Source organism: Anopheles merus, unplaced genomic scaffold (assembly GCF_017562075.2).
Source record: "Anopheles merus strain MAF unplaced genomic scaffold, AmerM5.1 LNR4000067, whole genome shotgun sequence".
Lineage (NCBI taxonomy): Eukaryota > Metazoa > Arthropoda > Insecta > Diptera > Culicidae > Anopheles > Anopheles merus.
The window spans coordinates 1-11,728 of NW_024427647.1; positions in this window are offsets into that span (position 1 = coordinate 1).

The window sequence follows — 11,728 nt, forward strand, 5'->3', positions numbered from 1 at the left end:
TACGTACTAGGACTTCTGTCAAGAATGTGTCCGCGACGGGAGGGCAATGGTCGAGCAAGCAGGTTTCCTAGTAAAACCTTGTATGGTAAACATACCCAAGCGTGTCCGTATGCACGCAACGATAGTCACGAACGGGCACATACCTAGGGAAAGTACTCTACGTACTAGGACTTCTGTCCAAGAATGGTGTCCGCGACGGGAGGGCAATGGTCGAGCAAGCAGGTTTCCCTAGTAACCTTGTATGGTAAAACATACCCAAGCGTGTCCGTATGCACGCAACGATAGTCACGAACGGGCACATACCTAGGGAAAGTACTCTACGTACTAGGACTTCTGTCCAAGAATGGTGTCCGCGACGGGAGGGCAATGGTCGAGCAAGCAGGTTCCCTAGTAAACCTTGTATGGTAAACATACCCAAGCGTGTCCGTAGCACGCAACGATAGTCACGAACGGGCACATACCTAGGGAAAGTACTCTACGTACTAGGACTTCTGTCCAAGAATGGTGTCCGCGACGGGAGGGCAATGGTCGAGCAAGCAGGTTTCCCTAGTAAACTTGTATGGTAAACATACCCAAGCGTGTCCGTATGCACGCAACGATAGTCACGAACGGGCACATACCTAGGGAAAGTACTCTACGTACTAGGATTCTGTCAAGAATGGTGTCCGCGACGGGAGGGGAAGCAGGTTTATTATCATGTAAAACAAGTTAAATTGCTACCGTTAAGAGACCGAAAGTTACTGTGGCAGGAACAAAAAACGTGTGCTAGAATTCCTTCTGGTTTCCCTAGTAAACCTTGTATGGTAAACATACCCAAGCGTGTCGTATGCACGCAACGATAGTCACGAACGGGCACATACCTAGGGAAAGACTCTACGTACTAGGACTTTGTCCAAGAATGGTGTCGCGACGGGAGGGCAATGGTCGAGCAAGCAGGTTTCCCTAGTAAACCTTGTATGGTAAACATACCCAAGCGTGTCCGTATGCACGCAACGATAGTCACGAACGGGCACATACCTAGGAAAGTACTCTACGTACTAGGACTTCTGTCCAAGAATGGTGTCCGCGACGGGAGGGCAATGGTCGAGCAAGCAGTTTCCTAGGAAACCTTGTATGGTAAACATACCCAAGCGTGTCCGTATGCACGCAACGATAGTCACGAACGGGCACATACTAGGGGAAAGTACTCTACGTACTAGGATTCTGTCCAAGAATGGTGTCCGCGACGGGGAGGGCAATGGTCGAGCAAGCAGGTTCCCTGTAAACCTTGTATGGAAAAACATACCCAAGCGTGTCCGTATGCACGCAACAACGATAGTCACGAACGGGCACATACCTAGGGAAAGTACTCTACGTACTAGGACTTCTGTCCAGAATGGTGTCCGCGACGGAGGGCAATGGTCGAGCAAGCAGGTTTCCCTAGTAAACCTTGTATGGTAAACATACCCCAGCGTGTCCGTATGCACGCAACGATAGTCACGAACGGCACATACCTAGGGAAAGTACTTAGTACTAGGACTTCTGTCCAAGAATGGTGTCCGCGACGGAGGGCAATGGTCGAGAGCAAGCAGGTTCCCTAGTAAACCTTGTATGGTAAACATACCCAAGCGTGTCCGTATGCACGCAACGATAGTCACGAACGGGCACATACCTAGGGAAAGTACTCTACGTACTAGGACTTCTGTCCAAGAATGGTGTCCGCGACGGGAGGGCAATGGTCGAGCAAGCAGGTTTCCTAGTAAACCTTGTATGGTAAAATACCCAGAGCGTGTCCGTATGCACGCAACGATAGTCACGAACGGGGCACATACCTAGGGAAAGTACTCTACGTACTAGGACTTATGTCCAAGAATGGTGTCCGCGACGGAGGGCAATGGTCGAGCAAGCAGGTTTCCCCTAGTAAACCTTGTATGGTAAAACATACCCAAGCGTGTCCGTATGCACGCAACGATAGTCACGAACGGGCACATACCTAGGGAAATACTCTACGTACTAGGACTTCTGTCCAAGAATGGTGTCCGCGACGGGAGGGCAATGGTCGAGCAAGCAGGTTTCCCTAGTAAACCTTGTATGGTAAACATACCCAAGCGTGTCCGTATGCACGCAACGATAGTCACGAACGGGCACATACCTAGGGAAAGTACTCTACGTACTAGGACTTCTGTCCAAGAATGGTGTCCGCGACGGGAGGGCAATGGTCGAGCAAGCAGGTTTCCCTAGTAAACCTTGTATGGTAAACATACCCAAGCGTGTCCGTATGCACGCAACGATAGTCACGAACGGCACATACCTAGGGAAAGTACTCTACGTACTAGGACTTCTGTCCAAGAATGGTGTCCGCGACGGGAGGGCAATGGTCGAGCAAGCAGGTTTCCCTAGTAAACCTTGTATGGTAAACATACCCAAGCGTGTCCGTATGCACGCAACGATAGTCACGAACGGGCACATACCTAGGGAAAGTACTCTACGTACTAGGACTTCTGTCCAAGAATGGTGTCCGCGACGGGAGGGCAATGGTCGAGCAAGCAGGTTTCCCTAGTAAACCTTGTATGGTAAACATACCCAAGCGTGTCCGTATGCACGCAACGATAGTCACGAACGGGCACATACCTAGGGAAAGTACTCTACGTACTAGGACTTCTGTCCAAGAATGGTGTCCGCGACGGGAGGGCAATGGTCGAGCAAGCAGGTTTCTAGTAAACCTTGTATGGTAAACATACCAAGCGTGTCCGTATGCACGCAACGATAGTCACGAACGGGCACATACCTAGGGAAAGTACTCTACGTACTAGGACTTCTGTCCAAGAATGGTGTCCGCGACGGGAGGGCAATGGTCGAGCAAGCAGGTTTCCCTAGTAAACCTGTATGGTAAACATACCCAAGCGTGTCCGTATGCACGCAACGATAGTCACGAACGGGCACATACTAGGGAAAGTACTCTACGTACTAGGACTTCTGTCCAAGAATGGTGTCCGCGACGGTCGGGGAAGCAGGTTACTTATCATGGCAAACAAGTTAAATAGCTACCTTAAGAGAACGGAAAGTTACTGTGGATGGAACAAAACGTGTGCCTAGAATTCTTCCTGGTTTCCCTAGTAAACCTTGTATGGTAAACATACCCAAGCGTGTCCGTATGCACGCAACGATAGTCACGAACGGGCACATACCTAGGGAAAGTACTCTACGTACTAGGACTTCTGTCCAAGAATGGTGTCCGCGACGGGAGGGCAATGGTCGAGCAAGCAGGTTTCCCTAGTAAACCTTGTATGGTAAACATACCCAAGCGTGTCCGTATGCACGCAACGATAGTCACGAACGGGCACATACCTAGGGAAAGTACTCTACGTACTAGGACTTCTGTCCAAGAATGGTGTCCGCGACGGGAGGGCAATGGGTCGAGCAAGCAGGTTTCCCTAGTAAACCTTGTATGGTAAACATACCCAAGCGTGTCCGTATGCACGCAACGATAGTCACGAACGGGCACATACCTAGGGAAAGTACTCTACGTACTAGGACTTCTGTCCAAGAATGGTGTCCGCGACGGGAGGGCAATGGTCGAGCAAGCAGGTTCCCTAGTAACCTTGTATGGTAAACATACCCAAGCGTGTCCGTATGCACGCAACGATAGTCACGAACGGGCACATACCTAGGGAAAGTACTCTACGTACTAGGACTTCTGTCCAAGAATGGTGTCCGCGACGGGAGGGCAATGGTCGAGCAAGCAGGTTTCCCTAGTAAACCTTGTATGGTAAACATACCCAAGCGTGTCCGTATGCACGCAACGATAGTCACGAACGGGCACATACCTAGGGAAAGTACTCTACGTACTAGGACTTCTGTCCAAGAATGGTGTCCGCGACGGGAGGGCAATGGTCGAGCAAGCAGGTTTCCTAGTAAACCTGTATGGTAAACATACCCAAGCGTGTCCGTATGCACGCAACGATAGTCACGAACGGGCACATACCTAGGGAAAGTACTCTACGTACTAGGACTTCTGTCCAAGAATGGTGTCCGCGACGGGAGGGCAATGGTCGAGCAAGCAGGTTTCCCTAGTAAACCTTGTATGGTAAACATACCCAAGCGTGTCCGTATGCACGCAACGATAGTCACGAACGGGCACATACCTAGGGAAAGTACTCTACGTACTAGGACTTCTGTCCAAGAATGGTGTCCGCGACGGGAGGGCAATGGTCGAGCAAGCAGGTTTCCCTAGTAAACCTTGTATGGTAAACATACCCAAGCGTGTCCGTATGCACGCAACGATAGTCACGAACGGGCACATACCTAGGGAAAGTACTCTACGTACTAGGACTTCTGTCCAAGAATGGTGTCCGCGACGGGAGGGCAATGGTCGAGCAAGCAGGTTTCCCTAGTAAACTTGTATGGTAAACATACCCAAGCGTGTCCGTATGCACGCAACGATAGTCACGAACGGGCACATACCTAGGGAAAGTACTCTACGTACTAGGACTTCTGTCCAAGAATGGTGTCCGCGACGGGAGGGCAATGGTCGAGCAAGCAGGTTTCCCTAGTAAACCTTGTATGGTAAACATACCCAAGCGTGTCCGTATGCACGCAACGATAGTCACGAACGGGCACATACCTAGGGAAAGTACTCTACGTACTAGGACTTCTGTCCAAGAATGGTGTCCGCGACGGGAGGGCAATGGTCGAGCAAGCAGGTTTCCCTAGTAAACCTTGTATGGTAAACATACCCAAGCGTGTCCGTATGCACGCAACGATAGTCACGAACGGGCACATACCTAGGGAAAGTACTCTACGTACTAGGACTTCTGTCCAAGAATGGTGTCCGCGACGGGAGGGCAATGGTCGAGCAAGCAGGTTTCCCTAGTAAACCTTGTATGGTAAACATACCCAAGCGTGTCCGTATGCACGCAACGATAGTCACGAACGGGCACATACCTAGGGAAAGTACTCTACGTACTAGGACTTCTGTCCAAGAATGGTGTCCGCGACGGGAGGGCAATGGTCGAGCAAGCAGGTTTCCCTAGTAAACCTTGTATGGTAAACATACCCAAGCGTGTCCGTATGCACGCAACGATAGTCACGAACGGGCACATACCTAGGGAAAGTACTCTACGTACTAGGACTTCTGTCCAAGAATGGTGTCCGCGACGGGAGGGCAATGGTCGAGCAAGCAGGTTTCCCTAGTAAACCTTGTATGGTAAACATACCCAAGCGTGTCCGTATGCACGCAACGATAGTCACGAACGGGCACATACCTAGGGAAAGTACTCTACGTACTAGGACTTCTGTCCAAGAATGGTGTCCGCGACGGGAGGGCAATGGTCGAGCAAGCAGGTTTCCCTAGTAAACCTTGTATGGTAAACATACCCAAGCGTGTCCGTATGCACGCAACGATAGTCACGAACGGGCACATACCTAGGGAAAGTACTCTACGTACTAGGACTTCTGTCCAAGAATGGTGTCCGCGACGGGAGGGCAATGGTCGAGCAAGCAGGTTTCCCTAGTAAACCTTGTATGGTAAACATACCCAAGCGTGTCCGTATGCACGCAACGATAGTCACGAACGGGCACATACCTAGGGAAAGTACTCTACGTACTAGGACTTCTGTCCAAGAATGGTGTCCGCGACGGGAGGGCAATGGTCGAGCAAGCAGGTTTCCCTAGTAAACCTGTATGGTAAACATACCCAAGCGTGTCCGTATGCACGCAACGATAGTCACGAACGGGCACATACCTAGGGAAAGTACTCTACGTACTAGGACTTCTGTCCAAGAATGGTGTCCGCGACGGGAGGGCAATGGTCGAGCAAGCAGGTTTCCCTAGTAAACTTGTATGGTAAACATACCCAAGCGTGTCCGTATGCACGCAACGATAGTCACGAACGGGCACATACCTAGGGAAAGTACTCTACGTACTAGGACTTCTGTCCAAGAATGGTGTCCGCGACGGGAGGGCAATGGTCGAGCAAGCAGGTTTCCCTAGTAAACCTTGTATGGTAAACATACCCAAGCGTGCCGTATGCACGCAACGATAGTCACGAACGGGCACATACCTAGGGAAAGTACTCTACGTACTAGGACTTCTGTCCAAGAATGGTGTCCGCGACGGGAGGGCAATGGTCGAGCAAGCAGGTTTCCCTAGTAAACCTTGTATGGTAAACATACCCAAGCGTGTCCGTATGCACGCAACGATAGTCACGAACGGGCACATACCTAGGGAAAGTACTCTACGTACTAGGACTTCTGTCCAAGAATGGTGTCCGCGACGGGAGGGCAATGGTCGAGCAAGCAGGTTTCCCTAGTAAACCTTGTATGGTAAACATACCCAAGCGTGTCCGTATGCACGCAACGATAGTCACGAACGGGCACATACCTAGGGAAAGTACTCTACGTACTAGGACTTCTGTCCAAGAATGGTGTCCGCGACGGGAGGGCAATGGTCGAGCAAGCAGGTTTCCCTAGTAAACCTTGTATGGTAAACATACCAAGCGTGTCCGTATGCACGCAACGATAGTCACGAACGGGCACATACCTAGGGAAAGTACTCTACGTACTAGGACTTCTGTCCAAGAATGGTGTCCGCGACGGTCGGGGAAGCAGGTGCTTATCATGTCAAACAAGTTAAATTGCTACCTTAAGAGAACGAAAGTTACTGTGCATGGAACAAAAAACGTGTGCCTAGAATTCCTTCCTGGTTTCCCTAGTAAACCTTGTATGGTAAACATACCCAAGCGTGTCCGTATGCACGCAACGATAGTCACGAACGGGCACATACCTAGGGAAAGTACTCTACGTACTAGGACTTCTGTCCAAGAATGGTGTCCGCGACGGGAGGGCAATGGTCGAGCAAGCAGGTTCCCTAGTAAACCTTGTATGGTAAACATACCAAGCGTGTCCGTATGCACGCAACGATAGTCACGAACGGGCACATACCTAGGGAAAGTACTCTACGTACTAGGACTTCTGTCCAAGAATGGTGTCCGCGACGGGAGGGCAATGGTCGAGCAAGCAGGTTTCCCTAGTAAACCTTGTATGGTAAACATACCCAAGCGTGTCCGTATGCACGCAACGATAGTCACGAACGGGCACATACTAGGGAAAGTACTCTACGTACTAGGACTTCTGTCCAAGAATGGTGTCCGCGACGGGAGGGCAATGGTCGAGCAAGCAGGTTTCCCTAGTAAACCTTGTATGGTAAACATACCCCAAGCGTGTCCGTATGCACGCAACGATAGTCACGAACGGGCACATACCTAGGGAAAGTACTCTACGTACTAGGACTTCTGTCCAAGAATGGTGTCCGCGACGGGAGGGCAATGTCGAGCAAGCAGGTTTCCTAGTAAACCTTGTATGGTAAACATACCCAAGCGTGTCCGTATGCACGCAACGATAGTCACGAACGGGCACATACTAGGGAAAGTACTCTACGTACTAGGACTTCTGTCCAAGAATGGTGTCCGCGACGGTCGGGGAAGCAGGTTGCTTATCATGGCAAACAAGTTAAATGCTACCTTAAGAGAACGAAAGTTACTGTGCATGGAACAAAACGTGTGCCTAGAATTCCTTCCTGGTTTCCCTAGTAAACCTTGTATGGTAAACATACCCAAGCGTGTCCGTATGCACGCAACGATAGTCACGAACGGGCACATACCTAGGGAAAGTACTCTACGTACTAGGACTTCTGTCAAGAATGGTGTCCGCGACGGGAGGGCAATGGTCGAGCAAGCAGGTTTCCCTAGTAAACCTTGTATGGTAAAATACCCAAGCGTGTCCGTATGCACGCAACGATAGTCACGAACGGGCACATACTAGGGAAAGTACTCTACGTACTAGGACTTCTGTCCAAGAATGGTGTCCGCGACGGGAGGGCAATGGTCGAGCAAGCAGGTTCCCTAGTAAACCTTGTATGGTAAACATACCCAAGCGTGTCCGTATGCACGCAACGATAGTCACGAACGGGCACATACCTAGGGAAAGTACTCTACGTACTAGGACTTCTGTCCAAGAATGGTGTCCGCGACGGTCGGGGAATTGTGTGTTTGACTCAATTACCAAATCCTAGGAACATACATGTAGTGTATACAAACATTAACATTAACGCGTACGTTTGGGCTGCGCACTCCAAATGGTACACAAAATAAGGGTGATTTTATGATCAGACGGACAAAAACAAAGGTGGAGAAGACAGTTTTCGGCACGATGTGCACAGAGCTCATTCGTCGTCCCGGGCGAATGGAAAAACACAAAAATCGCGAGTTTCGCCCTCGGGCTACCGCCCTCGGGCGTATCTTTCTAGGCTTCTGTCTATAAAAGGGCAGGCCAAAAGGTGACCGGTTGAGATAAGCATTTTAAGCATACAAGCACTTTATTGCAACTTTTGACACAAAAACTAGGTACGTACATGTAGATTGTACCAACATGGACATCCATGAACGCGTACGCTCGGGCTGCGCCCTCCGTGTTGTACTTTCCCTGATCGGTACACAATTTTGGTGCATGTGTACCAACATGGACATCCATGAACGCGTACGCTCGGGCTGCGCCCTCCGTGTTGTACTTTCCCTGATCGGTACACAATTTTGGTGCACGGCTATCCTGACCGGCAACTTGTACCAACATGGACATCCATGAACGCGTACGTAGTGTACTTTCCCTGATCGGTACACAATTTTGGTGCATGTGTACCAACATGGACATCCATGAACGCGTACGCTCGGGCTGCGCCCTCCGTGTTGTACTTTCCCTGATCGGTACACAATTTTGGTGCATGTGTACCAACATGGACATCCATGAACGCGTACGCTCGGGCTGCGCCCTCCGTGTTGTACTTTCCCTGATCGGTACACAATTTTGGTGCACGGCTATCCTGACCGGCAACTTGTACCAACATGGACATCCATGAACGCGTACGTAGTGTACTTTCCCTGATCGGTACACAATTTGGTGCATGTGTACCAACATGGACATCCATGAACGCGTACGCTCGGGCTGCGCCCTCCGTGTTGTACTTTCCCTGATCGGTACACAATTTTGGTGCACGGCTATCCTGACCGGCACTTGTACCAACATGGACATCCATGAACGCGTACGTAGTGTACTTTCCCTGATCGGTACACAATTTTGGTGCACGGCTTAGGAAATGGGCTTAAAATGTTATCACTCAATCCATTTAATCTTGTTATAGTCGATACTTACCGTGCCGACCAAGTAGGACACGATACAAGGCAATGTTGTTTGAGTAATAATATATCCGCCATACATGCAGTACAAAATTGCTCGGTCAGACCTACGGCGGGCCATAACTCGAATACTAAACGTCGCAGACATGGGTCGTAGAACAATTTTAAGCTCGTCTAATCATTCTCTATCCGATTCTGGATAGTGGTTTTTTGACCACTTTTCATCATTTTGTGACACCCCGAACCTAGGGACAGCTCCCTAGCTTTTTGCAAAAAAGTGCACCGAACGGGCCGGAGAGCTCGAGTAGTCAAAAAAATTTTTTTCGCTAAAAACCCTCAAAACGTGTCAGAAACACACCCTAGATGATGAAAAGTGCAACCAGAAAGTCAACCGACAACATGCCCGGGGGTACCAATTTGCTCTACGCGTCCCTAGGTAGGGTACTTTTTCATACAAACATCAATGTGCACGGTGCACAAAGTGCGCGGAACAAAAATTGCTCGGTCAGACCTACGGCGGGCCATAACTCGAATACTAAACGTCGCAGACATGGGTCGTAGAACAATTTTAAGCTCGTCTAATCATTCTCTATCCGATTCTGGATAGTGGTTTTTTGACCACTTTTCATCATTTTGTGACACCCCGAACCTAGGGACAGCTCCCTAGCTTTTTGCAAAAAAGTGCACCGAACGGGCCGGAGAGCTCGAGTAGTCAAAAAATTTTTTTTCGCTAAAAACCCTCAAAACGTGTCAGAAACACACCCTAGATGATGAAAAGTGCAACCAGAAAGTCAACCGACAACATGCCCGGGGGTACCAATTTGCTCTACGCGTCCCTAGGTAGGGTACTTTTTCATACAAACATCAATGTGCACGGTGCACAAAGTGCGCGGAACAAAAATTGCTCGGTCAGACCTACGGCGGGCCATAACTCGAATACTAAACGTCGCAGACATGGGTCGTAGAACAATTTTAAGCTCGTCTAATCATTCTCTATCCGATTCTGGATAGTGGTTTTTTGACCACTTTTCATCATTTTGTGACACCCCGAACCTAGGGACAGCTCCCTAGCTTTTTGCAAAAAAGTGCACCGAACGGGCCGGAGAGCTCGAGTAGTCAAAAAATTTTTTTCGCTAAAAACCCTCAAAACGTGTCAGAAACACACCCTAGATGATGAAAAGTGCAACCAGAAAGTCAACCGACAACATGCCCGGGGGTACCAATTTGCTCTACGCGTCCCTAGGTAGGGTACTTTTTCATACAAACATCAAAGTGCGCTTAGCAAAAGTTCTCCGTCAGACCTACGGCGGGCCATAACTCGAAAACTAAACGTCGCAGACATGGGTCGTAGAACAATTTTAAGTTCGTCTAATGATTCTACATCCGATTCTGGATAGTGGTTTTTTGACCACTTTTCAAAATTTTGTGACACCCCAAACCTAGGGGCAGCTCCCTAGCTTTTGTCAAAAAATGGTCACCGAACGGGCCGGAGAGCTCGAGTAGTCAAAAAATTTTTTTTCGCCAAAATCACTGAAAACGTGTAGAAAACGCATTTTAGATGATGAAAAGTGAAACCAGAACGTCAAACAACAACTTTTTTGGGGGTACCCTTTTTACTCTACGGGCCCCTAGGTAAGGCGCGCCATTAGCGCTTTCCTCTCGAGTTCCCAACTTTTGCCCTCCTGGGAACATGATCATTTGTTCATTGCCTACTATAGGGAGGGTACCTTGCTCCGAGGTCAAAAATGAAAATTTCACCAAATCGTAGTTTTTACCTCTATTTTGTCGTAGGAGCATGGTTTGAGGTGTCGGTGGGTCATTTCGGCCCCCATTTGGGTCATACGTCCCCTCCCCGATTTAGTTCGTCGTATGACCATAGTCCGAACTTATGAAGCAAAAGTGGTGTCTGGTGGTGTCTGCCGATGATCTTAACCTATGATTTCGAGTTGATATGCGTATATTAGAGTAAAATTAGGCCTTGTAGTACACGGCTTATGCCCCGGACTAGGTGTCCCGGGGACAAAATCTCGAAAATTACAGACACCCCAGCATCGCTTAAGGTGGTCAGTAGCAAATATATTTTTGGGTCTTCGGACCCATGAAGAGACAGTAGCTGGCTAGTTTGCTGTACTCTTACGCTGAGAACTGGCAGCGTAGAGGGTCTACGGACCCTGAAAGGACCTACCCAACCTTTCAAAAAGCTCCCTGGAGCGGTACATCACGGGTCTACGGACCCTAAGACTTCGTCGTGATGGTTTCAAGCATAAAAGTCGTAACAGTTTAAGAGGTTTTCGTAAGCGTATATTAAATGCATGCTTGAAACTAAGCTTCGTTGTCTTTAAACACTGCAAGACCAATCGAACTTTTTAGGGAAACTCGAAGGATTCACGCTAAGCTCGATGAGCTATTAAGGGTAGTGGTGCATGGTTTGTCGGCGTTCCTTGGATCTAATCCATTGAACAAATGTGTCTGGGGTCATGGTGCAGGTAAAATAGCGTGATGAAACCGGGTTTCCCTTACCAAATGTGGCATAACTTTCCCTGAGAGCGAAGCTCAGACCCA